We start from the raw sequence: 15,926 nt of genomic DNA, 5'->3' as shown, positions 1-15,926 counted from the left end.
CTCACAACGTCCTTTCCCACCATCTCCCTTATTAAAGTTCTACCCACCATTTAAGCTCCAGTCAAATTACCAAATTCCTAGACCTATCCCTTCCCTCAATTCATAAATCACTCTCCCTCTCTTTCCTATTGATCTTTACTGGTTCATAAGGCTTCTTCTCTGTCATAATCATATCAGGGAAGCATTTCTTGCTACATGCCCTCCTCCCTCTCCCGCTCTTAATTTTTGCAAGGCACACATCTGGCTCTCATCCCATATGAAAATCCTGCTTAACATTTACCACACTGAGGGGCACTGCATGTCCACCTGTCTGTTTCACTCCTAGATCGTAATTTTCTTGAAGGCAGCATCAATGCCTTATCCCCAATCTGAATTCTCAATGCTTAATGTGGTTCCTGGAAGATGGTTGATATTCAACGTATTAGTGAATGAACAAAGTGTCTGTCTCTCCTAATCTGGATCTGGAAATTTGCAACTATTTCTTTTTCATCTCTATATGTTTTTTTCATCCTCTATCATTGTAGCTGGAACATCAAGAAGAAATATATTTTATTTTATTTTTTTTCACATCTTTATTGGAGTATAATTGTTTTACAGTGTTGTGTTAGTTTCTGCTGTACAACAAAGTGAATCAGCTATATGTATACATATATCTCCATATCCCCTCCCTCTTGAGCCTCCCTCCCACCCTCCCCATCTCACCCCTCTAGGTCGTCACAAAGTATAGAGCTGATCTCCCTGTGCTATGTAGCTGCTTCCTACTAGCCACCTATTTTACATTTGGTAGTGTATATATGTCAATGTTACTCTCTCACTTCATCCCAGCTTCCCCTCCCCGTGTCCTCAAGTCTATTCTCTATGTCTGAGTCTTTATTCCTGCCCTGCCACTAGGTTCATTGGTACCATTTTTTTAGATTCCATATACATGTGTTAGCATACGGCATTTGTTTTTCTCTTTGTGACTTATCTCACTCTGTATGACAGATTCTAGTTCCATCCACCTCACTACAAATAACTCAATTTTGTTCCTTTTTATGGCTGAGTAATATTCCATTGTATATATGTGCCATATCTTCTTTATCCATTCATCTGTCGATGGACATTTAGGTTGCTTCCATGTCCTGGCTATCGTAAATAGTGCTGCAATGAACATTGTGCTGGATGTATCTTTTTGAATTATGGTTTAAGAAGAAATATATTTTAGACTAAGATATGTTCTCTAGAATCTGACATCTTGAGTTCAAGTCCCAGCTCTACTATTTGCTAGTTATGTGATTTGAACAAGTTTCTTACCCTCTCTGTACTTCAGTTTCCTCATGTCTAAGTTAGAGATAATAGAGGTTGTTATGAGGATTAAATGTAATAATTCTTTTATGAGGATTAAATGTAATAATTCTTATGTAGCTCTTAGCCCAGTATGTGGTGCATAGGATGTCAATAAACATTAGTTGTTATTTTTGAAATGTAGTGAATAAGTGGTTATGGAATTTGCTCACTCAGAAGGCTCTTATGAGCATTAACTATATATCAGGGAGTGTAGTACAAAGTGAGAATATAGAGGTGTATACAACATATCCTGAACCACTAAGAAAATCACAGTCTATTGGCAGAGCAATGTGTTAGTTCGAGTCTCCTGATAAGCAGATGCCAAAAATGTAAGAATTGAAAAATGCAAGATTGAAAAATATAAGAATTTTATTAAGGGAAATACCTGTGAAAGAAAATGAGGAGAGAGCCAAGGAGGTTTGGAGACCTTTAAGATTGTGAGTCTGATGCCAAGCAAAGGAGGGAAGGAAGGTTGGGTGAAAAGTTCAGCAAGGTCACTGGGGAGTCCTTGAGTTAAAATTACATGTTGGAGGAGTCTCATGTCTCCCAAGAATGGCTCTGCCTTAGTATTCAGTCATTAGGTTTTTGGTTGTGAGCAATCTGTGAGAAATGTGGCTTTGGAGAAAATGAAGCTCTGGATTTTAGATTGCAGGAGTTGGAGTCCTAGATCAATTATGCTTCCCTGTAGTTGGAGGTTTGCAAGGTACATTCTCATGGCCACCATAGGAAAATGCATGAGTAATATGGGGGGTGGGCACAGAGGAAAATGTGACTATCCCCCTGGAAGATACACAGAGGTATTTGAGAAAGAGATACCTCAAGGACACAGAGCTAGCCACATCACAGCCGTTGATCATACTTACTGAATTGATATGGAAGGAAGAAACAAGTCACGCAAGGAAGGTTGGTGATCAGTGGAATGACTATCACGTTGTAGCTCCTGCACTTCTAATAGTTAGAAACATATGTGAGTTCTGCTCCCACATCACTTATTTCCATAGTTTATTTCTAGACATATTCTTGCAGAAAAAGTCTTTTTTTTTTTTTAAATGTTCATCTGTTTCCACTCTAAACTCATTTAGAACTGGAGGGTTTTGGTTGGATCCCAGAATCACTTGAAATATGGGCTGTGATCAAGCCTTGTATGCTGATGACTACAGGGGGTGTGTAACCCACACAAATGGAAACAATATTCAAATTCCCTACCTGAGCCACCCACTGTAGGCACCAGAACAGTGACTCTGAATGATGACCTGGTTCCTGCTCTCCAAAGAACAGTTGAAGAGGTCCTTGTGCCTAGGACTTTGCAAAAACAGAAAAGCAATCAGTTGGGAAGAATTAACTTCAGATTATGTGTGACAGATTTTTACAATAATGGCCTTCAATGAAACACAGCTCCCAGAATTCACGTTCCTCTGCAGTGTGATACTGACATTCTTCCCATGAAAGGTGGAGCCTATTTCCCCACCCTTTGGGTCTAGATTTGCCACTGTAACGTGGCAGAAGAGAAACTGATTTCTGCAGCTAGGCAATAAAAGCCCTTGTCGTTTTGCTTTGGTGCTGTTAGAACGCTTCTGTCATTATGTGAAGGAGTCATCTAACTTGCTAAGGAATGAGATACCATGTGAAGGAGAACTGGGGTATCCCAGATAACAGTCACACCAACTACCAGACATGTGAGTGAAACCATCTTATATCATGCGGCCCTAGCTGACCATTGGATGACTGCAATTACATTAGAAATTCCTTGTGAGATGAACAGAACTTCCCAGCTGAGTCTAGCCCAAATTGCTTATAAACACAATTGTGAGCAAATAAATGATTGTTGCCTTAACCCACTAAGTTATGGAGTGATTTGTTATGTAGCACAAGACAACTGTCATATAATAGAATTAACTATTTAAGGTTTAACATTGTTATAGATCCAAAGATAATTATTAAATATTCCCAAAATATTAACAATTTTGAAACAGGATGGTTTAGTGGAAAGGGCTTGGGGTTTGTCTTTGCAAAGTTGGGTTCTGGTCATCTAATTTCTCATCTAACCTCTTTGAGCCTTAGTTTTCTCATCTGCAAACCAGAAAATACAGTTCTAACTGTATAGGCTTAGCGTGAGGACTGAATGACTAAAAACTAGTAAGTCACATGGTGAGTAACACATGGAATTACTCAATAAATGTGAATTTAAATCCCCCATCCTCCTTCAGGCTTACATATTGTGGGTGCTTCATAAATAAATGTGCAATTTAATTGAGTCCTGCTCTCTGGTTGATTTTCCTTTAGAAGATTTCCATCTTGCTTGATATCTTCGTATCACTAGAAGAGTAAATTAAATTAAACTTACTAGCAATGATTTATATTTTTTTTACTCATCAAACAAGGATTTGGGAGGAGATGGATAGGTATGTGTATTCCTGAATTTATTATTTGGGTACTGGGGGTAAAGAAAAGTAGTATTAATAAAACAAGTATGTGACCAGGGGAATGCTTAATGAATACAAGATTTACTTTTAGGGTGATGAAAATGTTTTGGAACTAGACAGAGCTGGTGGGTGCAAAACAAACACTGTGAATGTACTGAATAGTTCACTTTAAAATGGGTAATTTTGTTATGTGACTTTTACCTCAATTTTTAAAAAGAAAAAAGGTATGTGGCTCATGACAGCAATGATCTGGGTTGGAGTTGATGAAGCTGTGAAAAGTGAAATAGAAAAACGCAAGGCCCTATAAGGGAGTAGAAAGGGACTGGTGTAATCAGTTCAGCAAGGAATTATTCAGTTGTTATATGGATCAAGGGGGTCATGGGGCAGGATATAAAGAGCTATTTGGATGACCAGGCAATCCGTGTATTAGAAGAGAAGATGTATGCTCTGCTACAACTGGGCTGAGTTTCTTTCTCCCCTATAAATGTGGTACTGACCCCTGTTCAGTATTTTTCTTATATGGTTTCATAGTCTAGAATGCTGACTGGCTTCCCTGAGATAAAAATTTATATGCTAATACTGCTTTTTAATTTGGGAGGGAGGCAATCTCAGAACCAAGAGTGAGAGAAAGGGGGATTTAATATAGAGAAGGAGGTAAATGTATGTAGGCGTGTTTCTGGCTGGCAGTAGCTTTGCAGCTAACATATTTGGTTCTCAGCCTCCCTCCTCTCCCATCAGTGAAAATGTGCCCTATTGAGCATCAATTCTGCCATACTTCAGTCTGTGTGATCTAAACCCCGGTGGCTGCTGGCGAAACAAGTTCCAGGACAGCAGCAGCAGATGCATCAGCAGAGTGAGTCACAGGATACAGAATGAGTCACTAAGGAGGTGGGCAGTGTGCAAGCCCGCAGCACTCCATGCTGGCCCACCTGTAGCCTGCAGCCCCATGGGCCTGGGTAGGTGAGCCAGTGTGAGTGTGTGGGTGCCAAGCAGGTCACATTGTGCCTTGTGCCTCAGCAACAACAGGGAAGCCCTGGGTGCAGGAGGCAAGAGTTGCGTGATGCAACACGTGAGGCCAGGCTCTGTTGGGTTATTCCTGCAACATAAAAATCTAGAACTGCAACCGTGGTGGGCCTAGCTGTATGAACAGGCAGAGTGGCAAGGCAACGTGACCCCCACCATGAAGGTGGTGGAGGAGCTCAATAAGCCTCGCTCCAGTGAAGATAAACCCCTTCTTCTGCAACTTCCAAGAATGTGGTTGGTGCTAGGTCGTCTTCCTAATCTGGTCATCAGTAGCTTCAAGGAAAAATCTTGGCTTAACAAATCTGGGAAGGTGAATAACTTGGTTGGGTATTCTCATCTGTACCACTTCTTTAATGCTATCCTCCAGATCACAGCAATTTGGCATTGTCTTGTAAATGTTGAGCGTTTACATACCCTAACACCCAGCAATTCTACTTCTAGGTAAATATCTAACAGTAACTCTTAAAATGTGTACCAGGATACAAGATTGATCATGGAACCCTGGTCATAATGGTAAAAATCTAGAATTTATTTTAAAGATAAATAAATAAACAGAACAAAATAAAGTAAAATAAGATTAGGCCCAAATAAGAGTATCTCATGAAGCATGGATCATCATTAAGTTAATTCTATATACTCAACATTCTTTAAAACACATTTTTTTCTTCTTATTCTGAATCTCAGTTGCATCATGGCATAGAGCACTTGGAATTCCTAGAATACAGTGATTTATTTATTTACCACCTTTGTACATAATGTTTTTTTGGCCTGCTGTGCTCTTTCTGTAGTCGTTCCTTCTCATCCTCTAAGCCTCAGCCTAAGTGAGTATCCTTCCTCTGGGAAGGAGCAGTGGAGCATTTCTAAAGACCAAGATATAGACAGTTGCCTAGTCTGTTTATTCATGAGGCCAGCCCTCCTCGAGTAGTGATATGGTGATGTGATCATTGGCCCAGCACAGGTTAGCTGATACCTCAATCATGTGGTAGGTAGAACAGAATCATGAAATTATGATGAGCTTCCTGGTAGAGGGTACATGTTTTGTTAGAAAACTGGAAATAAGGGTGATCAGGCATATGGGGAAAGTGTGAGCAAAGGCGTGAAAGAGGGAAAGCATAAAATATATTCCAGGAAGAATGAGAGGTCCAGTGTCTGTCATGTAAGTATAGAAGTAGGAGGCTAGAGCCTGATAAGTCCAATGTATTGATCTAGGGCTAAAGTTTGAAAGGTCTTGAGTATCTTATTAAGGAACCTCTACCTTATACTGGAGACCATGTGAAATCATTGAGTGACTATAGGCAGGGAGGAGATGATCAAAGCTCTTTTTAGGAGAACTATTTGACAATGGTGTATAGAAAAGATTGGATGAGAGACATTCAGAACCTGTACAAAGAGCCAGAATATACACATGGGGTGTGGGTGTTCAGAGTATTTTGGACACCAAGCCTTACTGAAAAGGCTGTTAATGTGTTTCTGAAACAATAAATGAAGCCTGGTCCAAAATGGGAAAAAAAAGTCATGAAGTCAAAAGCCATGAGGGTTATCAGTAAGTCAGAATGAAAGTCAATGCAAGATTCTGAGTGTTGCAAGTAGGACTCCTGCTTTTGTGTGATTATGAAGTAGGGAGCAATGTCAGAAAGCTCAACAGAACTATGAAGGGCCAGGTTGGAAACTGCATGAAGTTGACCTATTTGGAAGTGAGAGTAATGGTTTTACAGGAGATATAAAGAATATAAAGAGGAGTAGTGGCCATGGGCTGATGTTTTGCCTATGGGAGTTCAAATTATTCTGGATGATACCACTTTACCCCTTTCAAGTCTCCAATCTACACTATGCAGACTTCTTTTTCTTTTTTGGGGGGGGGGGAGGAGGGCTGTGCTGGGTCTTAGTTGCAGCATGCGGGATCTTCCTTGCCGTGTGCAGGATCTTCGTTACGGCATATGGGATCTTTAGTTGCGGCATGCATGCGGGATCTATCTCCTTGACCAGGGATCGAACCTGGGCTCCCTGCATTGCGAACGCAGAGTCTTAGCCACTGGACCACCAGGGAAGTCCCAACCATGCAAAGACTTCTGCACAGAGAAGTTAGGTAAATATCTAATAGCATGCTGGAGCTCTGATGGAATCAGCCACAAATTAGTATCAAAATAGCTGCATAACCAAGTTAGACCACTAAATTACTCTGGAAAAGTAGTCAGGCTTTTGAGTGCCTAACTTGCCTGAGTACCATCTTGGAGCTCTTGGCTCCTATAAAACATTAACATGACAAATGAGAGTTTTGATCATGCCAGATATAACAATATCCATTTGTTTAATTAAACATTTGAAGCTGCTCTTAGTGTGGCTCATTTTTTAAAATGTTAAAAATAAAATTAAACACATAATTAAGCTGACAAAAGATAAAGACCCTGATGCTCCAAGTTGGAGGCAGTTAATTTATATGGATCTGGGTCCCTGAAGGCACCACAGTTTATTAAAGTTACCAAGGCAGGGATGTGATAAAATATTTTATGCAGTTTTTTAAAGACTAAATTGCTCTGATACTTTTAAAGTTCACAAGATGCAGTTAGTTAGGATGCCTTGTTAGCTAGCTATTGTTTCTCTTTTTGAAAGGGTCCAGAACTTGAAGCTGGGCCCTCCTTCTTTATTTCTTATGACTAAAAGCATTCATAGACTACCCATGGTTGGTCAAATAATCAGAAATTCACAGGTGGATAGATCCCAAGAGTTTATTATTATTAACAGTAATGAATTGAGAGGATCCATGCTCAGTGAACCAATACTGAATATGACTCAACTATACATCTCTTTCCACCTTCCCTACCTCTCTCCTTTTAATCTCCCTTCCTCCCTCCTTTTGTCCTTTTCCTGCCTTTTTCTTCCTTTCTTTTTTCCTTCCTTCCCACCACCCCTTCCTTGTTCCTCCTCTTCCTCCTCTCCTTTCTTCTCTCCTTCCCTCCCTCCCTCCTTCCCCTTGTCCCTTCCTGTACCATTTACTCCCTCTCTTCTTAGCACCTTATCAAAAATATGCTACTCATTAAATTATCTTTCAACTTTGGAGTTCATGACTTAATGGCATTTCCCTAGCTGAGTTAGAAATATCCTCTACAACAACTCTCCAAAGTTGACATTTGGTCTCCACTTGTATTCTTCTAGCCATGGCCACTCATTACCTTCCAAGGAAATGTCTTTGCTAAAGTAAAGTCAAATTTGTCTCCCTGAATTTCCTCATTGAGCCGATGATTCTCTCCTCATACTCTCTTCTTTGATATTTCCAACACAACCTTCTTTCTGAATCTAGAAATGCTCTTTACTGTCCTATACGTGTACCATGTCAATTTCTTCCTTCACCCCTTTGCTCTTGTTAGTACCCCTCCAGAAATTCTTTCCTCTGTCTAAAATTTTGAAGTATCATCTACCTTCCTCACTAATCTGACCCTCACTGAACTGTGTTAACATTTTTGGTTAGAAGCAACCTGATGTACATGACATTGACTGGGACATTTCAGGAGTATATATATTACACATTGTTCCACTTAGGAGCTATTTTAAAGTATCGTACTACTGATTGTTTACGGAAAGGCAAGAGTAATAAAGAGTCCTGAGAAGGCACTAACTACCACACAGTGGGGAGCTGAGAAAGCTTCATGTGCTGAGATCTCTAGTTGCTCGAAACTTATAGAATCCCTGGTCACATTCAGTTGAATAATCAAATGTGCAGGGGGAAGATGAAACCAGTGGAGTGTCTCACAGATGAGTGGGGAACAGTGACTGGAGATAAAAGGTAGATGATATTCCAAATTTTAAGCAAGCAGACATAATTTTGGTTGGCCTATCAGTAGGTAACAGGTGACAAAATGAACTCCAGGAATGTAAAGTGACATTCCAGAAGTTATAACTTTACTAAGTAGCAGACTTGGACATGAATACAGAGCAACGCAGCCTAGAAAGATTACAAAGCAGGTCCTGAGAACCAGAGCTCTGGACCCCTGGCTTCTAGTAGCACTTTGGCTACACCTCTGTCACATCACAGTTTGTCTAAGATTATAATTGTTTGTGTGCCTCTTTGCTGCCTCCTTGGGCTAAAGAGCTCTCTGAAAGCAGAGTCTGGGCCTCATTCATTTAAAAAAAAAATCATTTATTTATTTTGGCTGTGCCGGGTTCCACTGTGGCATGCATGCAGGATCTAGTTCCCTGACCAGGGATAGAACCCAGGCCCCCTGCATTGGGAATGCAGAGTTCTACCCACTGGGCCACCAGGAAAGTCCCCTCATTCATTTTTCATTGCATCAACACAAAAATCCTGGTCTCAGGCCACTTGGTGATAGTGACTTTAATGGATTGCCTCTGAGCACACTTGGGAGGTACGCTTCCATGTAATACTTGGTGCCTCAAAACTAAGGCAGCTGAGCTGGTGGTCTTCCTATAAGTGTTCAGGGCTTTATCCCACTACTCTAACCTGAGTTCCCTTCCTCTAGACTCCTAATTGGTCTCTCCACTGGTGTGCCTGCATTATCACTCCCACACCACCCCCACATCTAGGTGTAATTGATATGTTCCTAGAACTATTTCCTGAGTAACTTTATCCTCCTAAAACATATCCTTTGGCACCCTCACAGTTACACAACCTGTAAAATTCAGTATAAATCCTTCATTGCAGCTTTCAAGGTCCTACAAAATAGGATCCTAACCTACCTTCACAGTCTTATTTCCTACATCTCCACAAACTGGACCATATACTATTTCTCCAAACATGCATAAACCATACCCACCCAACTTCCCCAGCTCTGTGCTTTTGCTCAGGCTGACCTACAGACCCACAATGTCCTATTATTCCCTTTTTATTGAAATACTTTTTATCTTTTAAGGCCCATATCAAATGCTACCCTCTCCATTAAACCTTTCCTGATTTCCAAAACAGGTGGGCTCTTCCTCCTCTAGACTCCTTTAAGGCTTTATTCTTCTTTTAGTAAACATCCTACATTTTGAATTAAATCACTGTTATAATGTGTGATTTTATTCATTCATTTACTCAACAGACACTTATTGAACATGAGTACCTGCTTTTTTGTCAAGCCCTTTACAAGTTGAACAAGATTGGGAAGTCACTGCAATTGAAGGGCTCAAAGTCCAGTGGAGGAGACAAGATATTTGTAAACATACATACACACAAAGTATAATGTGTTAGCCCTAAAAATATGTATGAACGGAATCCTATAGAAGCAAAAGGGAAGAAACCAAGAACTTTACTTACTAGGAAGGTCAGAGAATCTATCATAGCTTAGGCAACATTTGAACTGTGACCAAGGAATGAGTAAGAGTTTGTCTAAATCAGAGAATGGTGGCTCAATAAAGTGGATTTTTACCACGTTATAATCTTAATGAGAGGGGAAAGTGTTTTCTTCAACTCTTTATTCTCTTTCACTCTGCCTTGCACATAATCAACGTTCAAATAAATATTTGTTGAATGAATAAATGAAAGACTGTGTGAAAGAATTCTTTCTCCAGAAACCAGCATGATAAGGCACACACTGTAATAGTTCAGAGAATTACCCTGAATGAATGCTTACTGTGAGAGGACCAATCTATCAGTTGCAGAGGGGCTACGTTAAAAATGCAGACATGGGGCTTCCCTGGTGGCGCAGTGGTTGAGAATCTGCCTGCCAATGCAGGGGACACGGGTTCGAGCCCTGGTCTGGGAAGATCCCACATGCTGCGGAGCGACTGGGCCCGTGAGCCACAATTACTGAGCCTGCACGTCTGGAGCCTGTGCTCTGCAACAAGAAAGGCCGCGATAGTGAGAGGCCCGTGCACCGCGATGGAGAGTGGCCCCCACTTGCCGCAACTAGAGAAAGCCCTCGCACAGAAATGAAGACCCAACACAAGCCATAAATAAATAAATAAATAAAATTTAAATAAATAAATAAAAATTAAAGAAAAAAAATGCAGACATGATAAATTATAACTATACATAAATATTTATCTTCTTTTGGGTCATCTCCTGAGGAAAATTTCTAGAAATGGACTTCCTGAGAATTGATAAATATTACTGAATTACTTTCCAAAAGGGTGTATCAAGCAAAAGAACAAAGGAACTCATAGTTATTGATTGCCTATTATGTGTCAGTTGCTGTGCTATCAATTTTTTGTGTATCATCTCACTGAAGTCTCACAACAATATCGAGGACTAATTATTTCTATTTTACAGAGGAGAAAACCAAAATTCAGACAGGATAGGGGACCTGCATTAGATCTCATAAGTAGTAAATGAAAGAGTCATGACTCAAATTCATATCAAACATTTCAAAGCCCAAATTCTGTCTACTACTATACACAGTTCAAAGAATAAGCTTATTAAATTGGTTTGGCTGGAATGGTAGATCTGCTTGGGCATTCATGGGAGATCAATTTGAAGGAAGCTCAGCTGAACAAAAATATGAATGCTAAGTTGAAGGATTTATTTTTGTTCTCACAATCAAGAATGAGTAAACGTCACCCTTGATTCTTTACAAATATGAAGCATTCATTCATTTGCTCATTTATTCATGTATCAAACATTTATTGAGAATAACTATAATGTCATGCGACTCATATATACTCTGGAATTTGTACATGCAAATATGTGATGTTCCTTTTAAAGTATCTCCAGAAATATTTGGCAGATGTTTAGAAGGGAATGCCAAATGCTGGAGAGAGTAATTTTCAGGGACATCATGAAAAAGTGAGGTATGTCATAAAGATAATCATCATCATTATAGTTTGTTATGATACTTGTTAATATAGTAACTAACATTTATTGGTTGCATTCAATGTATTGACCATAGTGCCAAGTGCTTAACATATATTATCTCAATTTTCATAATCCTCTGAGAATGTTATTATTATCTCTGTTGCCCAGGTGAGAAAAGAATGAGGCTCAGATAGGTTGAGTAACTACCCAAGATCAAATAGCCAGTAAGATTGTACTTGTTGACTAGATGAGTAATTTTATCTTCATTTTACAGATAGGAAAATGAGGCTCAGAGGTGTAAAAATTGAAATTTTCTCAAGGCCACACAATAAGTTAGTAGTTTTCAGGTGGCTCTTTCTCAAGAAGCAGAATCCTGGGAGGGACTGTTAACTGATGTCAGCTAAGTCAGCATTTTTCAATCTTTAATCCACATGTAGATTACCTGGAGATCTTATTAAAATGCAGATTCTGGGGCTTCCCTGGTGGCGCAGTGGTTGAGAATCTGCCTGCTAATGCAGGGGACACGGATTCGAGCCCTGGTCTGGGAAGATCCCACATGCCGCGGAGCAACTAGGCCCGTGAGCCACAACTACTGAGCCTGCGCGTCTGGAGCCTGTGCTCCGCAAAAAGAGAGGCCATGATAGTGAGAGGCCCGCACACCGCGATGAAGAGTGGCCCCCGCTTGCCGCAGCTAGAGAAAGCCCTCGCACAGAAACGAAGACCCAACACAGCCAAAAAAAAAAAAAAATTAAAAAAAAAATGCAGATTCTGTTTCAGTAGTTTGGTGGTGAGACCCGAGATACTGCATTTCCAACAGGATTCAAGGTGATGGCAATGCTACTGGTTTATGAACCACACTCTGAGTATCAAGGAACTAAACATATTGAGTTTACTGCATACCAGGATCTCTTTTATGAATTTATCATGTATTAATTCATTGAATTACCACAGTGACCCTATGAAGTAAGTACTATTTTTACCTTCATTTTAAAATCAAGGAAATCTAAGAAGCACGAGAGAGGCTGAGTATCTTGCCAAATGAATCAGTGGTGGAATCAGGTTAACAATTTAGGCAGTCTGACTCTAGAACCCATCTATGCTCATGAATATTATGTGTTACTGTCATATGAGAGCAAAAGTTAAAGACACGTTTTGTAATAGTTCAGTGTCAATAAGAGGCCTAGTGTAGGGGAATTTTACAGGTGTTGGTCATGATGAGAAAAAAGCAATGATATAACTCAGCATAGAGCATGGAAGAAACAGAACTTGAATCCAGGTAAATCTGGTTGTAAAATCCATTATCTCTTTTTTTTTTTTAATTTATTTATTTATTTATTTATTTATGGCTGTGTTGGGTCTTCGTTTCTGTGCGAGGGCTTTCTCCAGTTGTGGCAAGTGGGGGCCACTCTTCATCGCGGTGCACGGGCCTCTCACTATCACGGCCTCTCTTGTCGCGGAGCACAGGCTCCAGACACACAGGCTCAGTAATTGTGGCTCACGGGCCCAGCTGCTCCGCGGCATGTGGAATCTTCTGGGACCAGGGCTCGAACCCGTGTCCCCTGCATAGGCAGGCGGATTCTTAACCACTGCACCACCAGGGAAGCCCCCATTATCTCTTGATGATGCTAGGAACAGACTTCACACTATACTCAGCAAGGATCCACTGAATGCCTACAATGTACCAGACACTAAGGACATAATGGTGAGCAAGACCAGCAATGGCCCCTGCTTTCATGGAATGTGTATTATGGTCAGAAGCAAAATATACAATAATAACAAATATTGAGTGTTTACTATATGCTAGATCCTGTTCTAAGCACTTTATGTTTAATCATCATAACAGCCCTGTAAAATAGGTACTAGGACTGATGAAGAAACTCAGGCATAGAGAAGTAAGTAACTGCCCTTGGGCCACAGTTAAATAGCAGAACTAGGAATTAAATCCAGGCAGTCTGACTTCAGAATCTGTATTTATTACCACTATGTTCTAGGCCTCTATAAATAAATGAATATAGAGTGTGATAAGAGCTAAGATGGAACTAAACAAGATGCTAAGGTAGAGGAAAATAGGAGACCTACTTTAGATACAGGGGACTGAGAATGCCTTTCGGAGGAATAGGACATTTTACCTGAGGCCTGAAAGATGAGATGAAGCTTGTCATAGAGAGAGTCAGAAGAGCATTATGCCTAAAGAGAACAGAATTTGCAAAGGCTATGGGATGGGAAAGAACGCAGAATATTTGAGTAATTGAAATAAACCAGTATGCAAGAAAAAGAAAAAAAAGATGAGATTAGCCTGGAGAGGTAGGCAGAATTCAGATTATACAGAGCCTTGAAGATCATGAAAAGGAGTTTGGATTTTGTTCTAAATATAATAGGAAGCCATGAGAGGGTTTTAAACAAGGGATTAAAATGATTGTGTCTATCTTGAAAAAGAGAATTCTGGTTGCTAGGTGGATCATAGATCAGAGAGTTCATGATAAGAAACAAAAAAGATCATTTAGTAGCCTAGGGGAGAGATGACAGTGGCTTGGATCAGGTTGGCGGCAAGAGTTGAAAAAAAGTAATAATGATAGAATTAACTAGGAAGAACAATGTGAAAAAGAGGTACAGGACAACTATTATAGAGGGAGTCAGTGATCTGAGGTGTGTGGTCAGAAAATAGAGATGCTAGTCAAGAGACTCTGGCTGAAGATGGCCAATATGCAGCTGATTTCTCCATGGGACTATCAGGTGCCTCATGGGAGAGAGGGAATACCATACAATTGTTAAAACTGGTTCATATCCTGCTTCAAGCTTCAAGCAGTTAACATCCAAATCAATTTTAATACTGTAGAACCAGAATGTTTCTTGTAGTTCTGCAGAGGGGAAACACAATCTACAAGTTTCTGTATGCTTATTGTGAATAGTTGAGATAGGCTAGGATAGAGAAAGGATATAAAACATTCCATACAAATATAATATAACTTTAAAAGTCTCATTTCTTTATCTTCACACATCATCAAATAATGTTGGTTAAAGAGATTAATTTGAAGCAAAGAGGAGCTACAATGTACCATCACATCTGAAAAGCCAAAAAATTATATTTTCACCTCATTTCAATGGGGGCACCACAGAATTATCTGAAAACACTCCTTTAAAAACTCCTCTCCTTGGAGTTATTTTAGATTTGGGTTTAAAACTTTGCTCTGGCACAAATTTTCTGGGCAAGTCAATTTATCTCTCTGAGCCTCAATTTTGCCATCTGCAAACCATGACCTAAAAGCCCTATTGGCAAGTGGTTGTAATAATAAAAACTAGTGTATTCCAAGTGCCAGGCATATAGTGGATACTCAACAAATGATGAGAAGGAAACGTATTATTCTGTAAGTACTAGTACTGATTCCGGCCCATTGTAATCACGGGGGCTCGGGTATCTCTGATGACCTCATCTATAGGAACCTGAGGGGTTGATCTTTCAAACCTAAGAAAGTCTCAAGAAACTTTGAAAATCATAAGTGTAGTCAGCCCTGACTTGAACTAAATTTATTCAACAATCAATTAACATAAATTAATTCTTTTATTTGTTTCTGTGTTCCAAAGGATCTTAGACTAAAGGTTGAGAAATAATCTTTCAATTACCTTCTAATGATTACATTGTATTGTTTGCATTTTATGGTAACCAGCCTTCAAAATGGCTCCTAATGATCCTCAAGCTACATTGCACCAGAGCTAGTATGTATGATAACACTGTTGAGATAAGGTTATAAAAGACACTACAGGTTCTATCTTGGTTCTCTCTCTCTCTCTCTCTCTCTCTCCATTGGATTCTTCACTCTGGGTGAAGCCAACTGCCATGTCATGAGAACTATCTTTGGAGAGGCTTATGTACCATGTGGTGAGGAACTGAAGCCTTCAGCCAATAGCCATGCAAATGAGCTTTGGAAGTGGATCTTCCAGGATCAGCCAGGTTTTCAGATGACTGCAACCTTGGCTGATAGCTTGACTGAAACCTCATGAGAGACCCTGAACTAAAACAATCCTACTAAGCCATTCCCAGATTCCTGACTCTCAGAAAATGTGAGCAATAATAAAGTTATAAGCGAATATGTTTTAGAGTAATTTGTCACACAGCAGTATATAGCTAATACACTATTTTGTTACTCAAGTCTAAGGAAAATTGTCATTTACATTTAATAACCTTTTCTCAGCACTTTGACTTAACTCTTGTGTTAGTATCTGGGGTTCAGTTTCTTATCTATTGTCTACTCTAGGCATGATTGTCGTCAGGATGAACCCAAATGTCAGGATAAGCAACTGTTACCCTGATGGTTTGAGTAAAAGGAAATATGTGATCTGGAAGTCCATGACCAGGCTGGAGTCAAAAGACTGATTTCAGATTGTTGAAGCTGCTGGGGTAGGAAACAAGAATCAGAGACTCAGCCTAG

The 15,926-nt window shown here is 39.9% G+C and overlaps 1 protein-coding gene and 1 non-coding gene across 2 annotated transcripts in view; one reads left to right on the top strand and one right to left on the bottom strand.

Moving 5' to 3' along the window:
• Window positions 1–15,926, top strand: part of AGBL4 (ATP/GTP binding protein like 4) — a 1,270,110-nt gene that overhangs the window by 621,498 nt on the left and 632,686 nt on the right. The gene's annotated exons all lie outside the window — the stretch shown is intronic.
• TRNAA-CGC lies at window positions 6,747–6,819 on the bottom strand. Its single transcript has one exon. It is a non-coding gene; the product is annotated as a tRNA-Ala (tRNA).

This window comes from Balaenoptera musculus, chromosome 1 (assembly GCF_009873245.2).
Source record: "Balaenoptera musculus isolate JJ_BM4_2016_0621 chromosome 1, mBalMus1.pri.v3, whole genome shotgun sequence".
In the NCBI taxonomy this organism is placed as follows: domain Eukaryota; kingdom Metazoa; phylum Chordata; class Mammalia; order Artiodactyla; family Balaenopteridae; genus Balaenoptera; species Balaenoptera musculus.
The sequence above is the reverse complement of the archived record's forward strand: the minus strand, read 5'-3'. Positions and strand labels throughout refer to the sequence as shown.